The sequence below is a fragment of the Sardina pilchardus genome, chromosome 17, assembly GCF_963854185.1.
Source record: "Sardina pilchardus chromosome 17, fSarPil1.1, whole genome shotgun sequence".
NCBI classification, from domain to species: Eukaryota; Metazoa; Chordata; class Actinopteri; order Clupeiformes; family Clupeidae; genus Sardina; species Sardina pilchardus.
Window position 1 is genome coordinate 26595508 of NC_085010.1, and position 6282 is coordinate 26601789.

At 47.2% G+C, this 6282-nt stretch overlaps 1 long non-coding RNA gene across 1 annotated transcript in view; it reads right to left on the minus strand.

Annotated features, from left to right (window-relative positions):
• Nucleotides 1-4241: 4241 nt before the first annotated feature.
• The window catches only part of LOC134062294 (uncharacterized), a 4011-nt gene continuing 1970 nt past the window's right edge, over nt 4242-6282 (minus strand). The window contains exons 4-6 of the long non-coding RNA XR_009935427.1: nt 6277-6282; nt 5973-6068; nt 4242-4996 (exon numbers count right to left, since the gene is read on the minus strand). The exon at nt 6277-6282 is cut by the window's right edge and continues 74 nt beyond it. This is a non-coding gene — a long non-coding RNA (uncharacterized LOC134062294). The remainder of the gene's footprint in view (nt 4997-5972; nt 6069-6276) is intronic.

Consider the following 6282-nt stretch of genomic DNA (forward strand, 5'->3'; position numbering starts at 1 on the left):
CCATAAAGCACTGGGGCCTCGGATCACAACAGATTACTCCTCCTCCTCCTCCTCCTCCTCCTCCTCCTCCTCCTCCACACACAGCGGGCGAGTTGTGCACTCCACAACTCCGGGCGGCTCCTGCTGCAGCCCTCCTACTCCCTTTGCTGTAATCCACCTCAGCCAGCCCACTCCCACCAGTGGACAGCCATGCTGCTTCGAGATAACTTCCTGGGGGTATGTGTGTGTACATGTGTGTGTGTGTGTGTGTGTGTGTGTGTGGGGGGGGGGGGGGAGGATGGGAGTGGGAGGAAGGGAGGGGGTGATTCCATTAGAGCTGCTGCTTCTTATCAGACCTCGACCGAGGGATGACACCCCTCGCCACGACAGCCCATAATAACCCCCTCAGTGGGGACTGTCAGCGGTTTCCTTTGTGGCTCCCGCTGCTGACGACAGGCAAATTCCTCCCCTCTCCTCCGCCTTCCCTCTCTCTCTCTCTCCCTCGCTCCTCTCTTCTCGTCTCCTCTATTCTCCTGTCTCGCGCCACTATCTCCTCCGCGCACCCTTTGAAAGCCACGCCGAGGTGCTAAGAGGATGATTGAGCTCTCGAGGTGAGAGTTGAGATCTTGGGCCTGAAAGATGCTGTGCTGGAATGGGGTGCTTTGATTCTGTAGGCGTGCGGGATGTATGTGGGATGAGTGTGTGCGTGTGTGTGTGTGTGTGTGTGTGCGTGTGTGTGTGTGTCGGGAGACAGAGCACAGACCAATGCAACTGTGGCTGTGCATGAGTTCATTTGGACATTCGAAGACACCAAAAAACTATAGAACCACCTGAACCAGCCTCTCAACCCTTCGCTCCCAACAAACCAAAGCAGACACACTGAAGCCCTTTGTGACCCCGAGGCTTGCCGTAATGGTCTCCCTGCGGGTCATGTCACACTGACCGGTGGTCCTGACCCGCTTCACAGCCCAGTGGGATTTCAAACAGACCCCACTAAACACCTGTGAAAAAAAATAGAGAGAATGAACTAGCTAAAGAAAGAGAGAAAAAATGTCACACCTGTGACATCCAGGGCCAGATGGGATGAGAGAGAGAGAGAGAGAGAGAGAGGAGAGAAAGGAGAGAGAGAAGAGAGAGACTGTGTATCTCCCCCCATGGGACTCCTATCGATCCAGCCGGGGGAGGAGAGGGAGGGGGAGGGGGAGGCCACAGGACTAGCCTTTCAATTCCACCTCCATGGCAGAGATTAGGCTGTAGCTCCTGCGCTAACCCAGAGAAAAACACGGGAGAGGAAAGGCAGAGGAAGCAACGGAGTGGCGGCGGCTCAAAGGGGCGGAATGGGAGGCTCGGAGCTCTGAGCAAGAAATCCAGGGCAGGGATGCCTGTGGCTTTAGTGCAGCGCTCCATGTGAAAGCTTACGCCAGCCAACACCCACAGACGGCGTCCCCAGACAGGAGGATGTGACAATCCAATTAGCACCCTGTTTTAGCTCAGCAGTAGCACTCTGATGCAACCCACTCACACCATGGAGGGGTTAAAAAAAGAAAAAAAAAGAAAAAAAAACTGGGGCATGGGGTCAGGTGCTTTGCCCATGTTTATCACCTATGGATATTAAAACCACGTAGGCTGAGAAAGGGATAAATCACGATTAGGTCGTAAATAGTGCCGGCGGCCACTCCATCTCCGGCCCTAGAAGGTGGGGGGTAAATATGAGCAGGGAGGCTGGGGAAGCAATTTCAGAGGGTGGGGGAGGGTGGGGTGGGGGAGTATGTCTAGCGAGACTGGAAAGGTGGGGGGGTAGTTTAGGAGAGTCGGGGGCGAGTTGATCAATGCTTCTCGGGGTCAGCAATTACAGGAATACAATCCAGCCCCTAAAGTCAATACTGTGGGGGCTAGCAGCAGCAAAAAAGGGTGTGAGGGTGAGAATCATTCAACGGATACCGTTATGCCGCTAGTGTCGGTGTGAATGCATGTTGACTCAGGCAGACGAAGGGGGAGAGAAGGAAGGGAGGGAAAAAAGTGCGATATGAATGCTGGCAAAGGAATCTCTTCTGCTGTAATTCAGAATGTGATAAATAATGCAGGAGCTACAAATGTAACAGGAGATGTGAGAAGCCTATATCAAATGTGCCTAATATATTCAATTCAGTTAAAACTGCCAAGAACAGTCGTTTTCCACTGCAGCCTTTACTGTGATCGACTCGCAACAGATGGCGCCTGGTAAAATCTGTTCCAGTTACGGGTTCATTGAGTCGTTTCCGCAGCCACGAAATGGCCTTGATTACCTTTTTTTGTGTCACCCCCAAACTGCCGGTGGTCGAAACTGATGGCGGCATTAACATCGAGAGAACGGAGCCGCTGCTGAGTGTGTCTGTCGGGCGCCGGAAGCGGACCTCGTCAAGCCAAACGAAACCCTGGACTGTGAATGGGAAGCACTGAATAAGCCGGGCAGAACGAGAGGGCACGATATGCCAATATCGACCCATGCTGGTATCGTGCCAACCTCGCTGTCACCAACCCCCGGAAAGATGCTGAAACACAAGCCCTCCGGTTATGCTCAATTGGTAATTTAAATCCAATCCCTGATGTTGCATCCCGTGGCTTATTGCATGCCTCAGTGTTCAGACTTTTACATAACAGAGAGAACACAGTGTTTTTGTAGCGCTGGCTACACTTAGGTTTGCCATTTGACTCCAGCAGCTCGCGCAGAAGCAATGCTACTTGCCATTGAGTCCAAAACTAAAGAGCGATTCAACAATAGATTTCCTTAGTTAATACGCATATAAAGCCGTCCATTTCAAAGCCACTTTGATGGCATTTATTGAACCGTTTTACGTTTGCCGATCACCTTGTCACTTAAATCTTCGATGCAGTTTGACTCAGTCTCGGCAAAAACCCAGCCCAATCGACTTGTGTGTAATTGACCTATTTTAGGGGCCTTGCAGTCTTGTCAGGCTTTGTTTGTTTAGAGGAATCCAATCTCCATCTGTGTTTGCCAGGCACTACCCTCCTGCCACCAGTGCCTTCTGGAGGAGACGAGAGGAGAGGAGATGAGATCAGATGAAAGGAGAGGAGAGGAGAGGAAAGGAGAGGAGAGGAGAGGAGAGGAGATCAGAGGAGAGGAGAGGAGAGGAGATGAGATGAAAGCAGAGGAGAGGAGAGGAGAGAGGAGAGGAAAGGACAATTGAGGAGTGGAGAGGAGAGGAGAAGATAAGAGAAGAGAGGAGAGGAGAGGACAGGAGAGGACAGGAGAGGAGAAGAGAGGAGAGGAGAGAACAGGGTAGGAGAGAAGAGGAGAGGCAGAGGCAGAAGCAGACAGAAAAAACAAAAACAAATCCGTGACAGCACTGTGGATCCATGGAACAGCAATTTAAAGTAGCCCACACAGCCTGCTTTCACTCTGTTTCTCTCCAGTTTTATGCCCAGTCATTCCTGTCTGGTTATTTAAAAATCACCTCAGGATGTTTTTCTGGTGAAAATCTTCACGGGGGTCTGTGTAATGCAACTGAAAATGGTCCCAAGAATTTGCTAACATGCGCCGAGCTCTCGTCTAAGGTTTTATTCATTTATTAGGGGAGCGCCAAAGGCCAGGTCTCGCGACGGCCTTCCCCTTTCACATGTATAATCAATCGCCGCTGACAGGCCGGCGGTTGACACTTCACAGAGCAATGAGTGTCCGGCTGAGAAGACGGGAATGATGCAGCGAGGTCAGACACCCCTTGAAGCCCAGATCAGTCAAAGACGTCTGGAGAGAGCAAAGCTGGGCTTGATTATCGAAGGTTAAATGCACACGTTTTTTTTCCCCCCAGTCCTTTCCTGAGGTGCCACTTCTGGAGAATTGAAAAAAAAAAAAGAGTTGAAATAGGTTGATGACGCACGGTACCGTACGGCACCCACCAAGGGACATCGTCTCAATCGTACGAGTCTTGACCCAAAGACAGGACATGTGCTCGTTACGTGACGATTAAAACATCATGAAACCTAAATAATCGTCCACAAAACGCTCGGACAGCGAGATAAATCTACACAAGACGCTGAGCTGCTGGGACATCAGCGGCGGTGCCGTGGCAAGACCTTTAAAAGGGTTCAAAGGGCACAATAACCGGCTGGAAGCGCTAAATCAGGGGCGGCTAGGCTACACACTTGCTAGCCTCCCGTGCATGCTGGACCGCACGCAATCGTCTCACTCATGTGCCCTTGCACTCAAAAAAAGGATTAGTTGAATTTACTTAAAAAAATCATGGAAAGTATTTCCACATGATTAAATAACTTACTTTCAACATTAAGCAATATCTTTGGTCCAACTTAAGGTACTTTGGTTAGTTCAACTTTATTTGTTAGGGTCCATTAAACTTGTTTGCAAGGTTTGGAGCCCACATAATTTACTTAGGTTGGGTTAACACAATCTATTTAAGTTGATTTAACTTATTGAAAACTACTTCAAATTAAGTTGCACAAACCCAAGTAAATCAAGTTGGTTCAAATGAATTACTTCATGCTGAAAGAGAGCAATTGAATCACATGGAAATACTTTCCATGATTTAATTAACTCTGTTCAAAGTATTACATTTAAGTTAACACCAAAAGGGGTAAACATTATGCAATGACAGGCCTAAAAGATAAAACAAATAACAGACAAAGATGTTTTTTGATATACAAACTGTATTTCAAGCCTTATATTCACATTAAGGTTTAAGTGCACAACATTCAACTTTTATATTGAAAGAGCCTAACATACAAAAAACCCATCACAATATTGTAAAGCTATATTGCATGTTAAGGGTTCAAGTGCACATTTAAATGCTCACTGAAGTGCATATCGTGTGTTTTCACATAACAGATACAATTAAACATTGTTTAGAAAGTAGAAACTGTAGCTGCTCATATAAGTAAACACAGTCCAAAAGCAAATGGTACGTTACGTAGCTCCTATGATCCAAACGTCCTCGGGGGGGGGGGGGGGAATATGCCATCTGATGCCATATATGGTCTCTACCGTGTGACTACGAACCCCTGGCTGTAACAAAACAAGAGATTTTTTAAAGTGCTCATTATCTGTTATACACTATATTGCCAAAAGTATTGGGTCACCTGCCTTGACCCCCACATGAACTTCAGTCACATCCTATTCTTAATCCATATAGGGCTCAATATGACATAAGTCCACCCTTTGCAGCTATAACAGCTTCAACTCCTCTGGGAAGGCTTTCCACAAGGTTTAGGAGTGTTTATGGGACTTTTTGCCCATTCTTTCAGCATATTTGTGAAGTCATACACTGATGTTGGACGAGGAGACTGGCTCTCAGTCTCTGCTTTAATTCATCCCAAAGGTGTTCTATTGGGTTGAGGTCAGGACTCTGTGGAGGCCAGTCAAGTTCATCCACACCAAACTCTGTCATCCATGTCTGTATGGACCTTGCTTGGTGCACTGGTACAGTCATGTTGGAACAGGAAGTGGTCATCCCCAAACTGTTCCACAAAGTTGGGAGCATGGAATTGTCTAAAATCTCTTGGCTAATGCTGAAGCATTCAGAGTTTTCACTGGAACTTAGAGGCCAAGCCCAGGATGGCCTGTTCCTGGATGACAGAGTTTGGTGTAGATGAACTTGACTGGCCTGCACAGAGTCCTGACCTCAACCCAACAGAACACCTTTGAGATGAATTAGAGCGCAGACTGAGAACCAGTCTCCTCATCCAACATCAGTGTGACCTCACATGCGCTTCTGGGAGAATGCTCAAAATTCTCTTCAACACACTCTTGTGGAAAGCCTTCCCAGAAGAGTTGAAGCTGTTATAGCTGCAAAGGGTGGACCGACATCATATTAAACCCTATGGATTAAGGATAGGATGTGACTGAAGTTCATATGGGGGTCAAGGCAGGTGACCCAATACTTTTAGCAATATAATAAACACATTCTATACTATTAAAAGACATTCTGTACTATTAAAATTTGATTAGTAAAATAAATCAAATTAACTTGTGGAATACATACCATGTATTCCTTCACGACGCTCTAAGGGTCTTCATTCATATAGGCACAGTCCCTTGAGAGGAGAGCACATTCGTGGCAGACATCAATGCCAGAATCCTGTATATCAGAGAATAAAACAAACACACCTTGCAACAACCACACCATGGTACCTCATGCTGGCTATGGCAATTATTGATAGCACTTTTAATTTGCAAAAAATAAATGATCAAAACATTATCTCCCCATGGAAAGTACGAAGAATTTATCTGACCATGTTCCAAATCTCTAATGCCTGGTTGAACACTCATTTACAAGGTTATCATACCTCAGT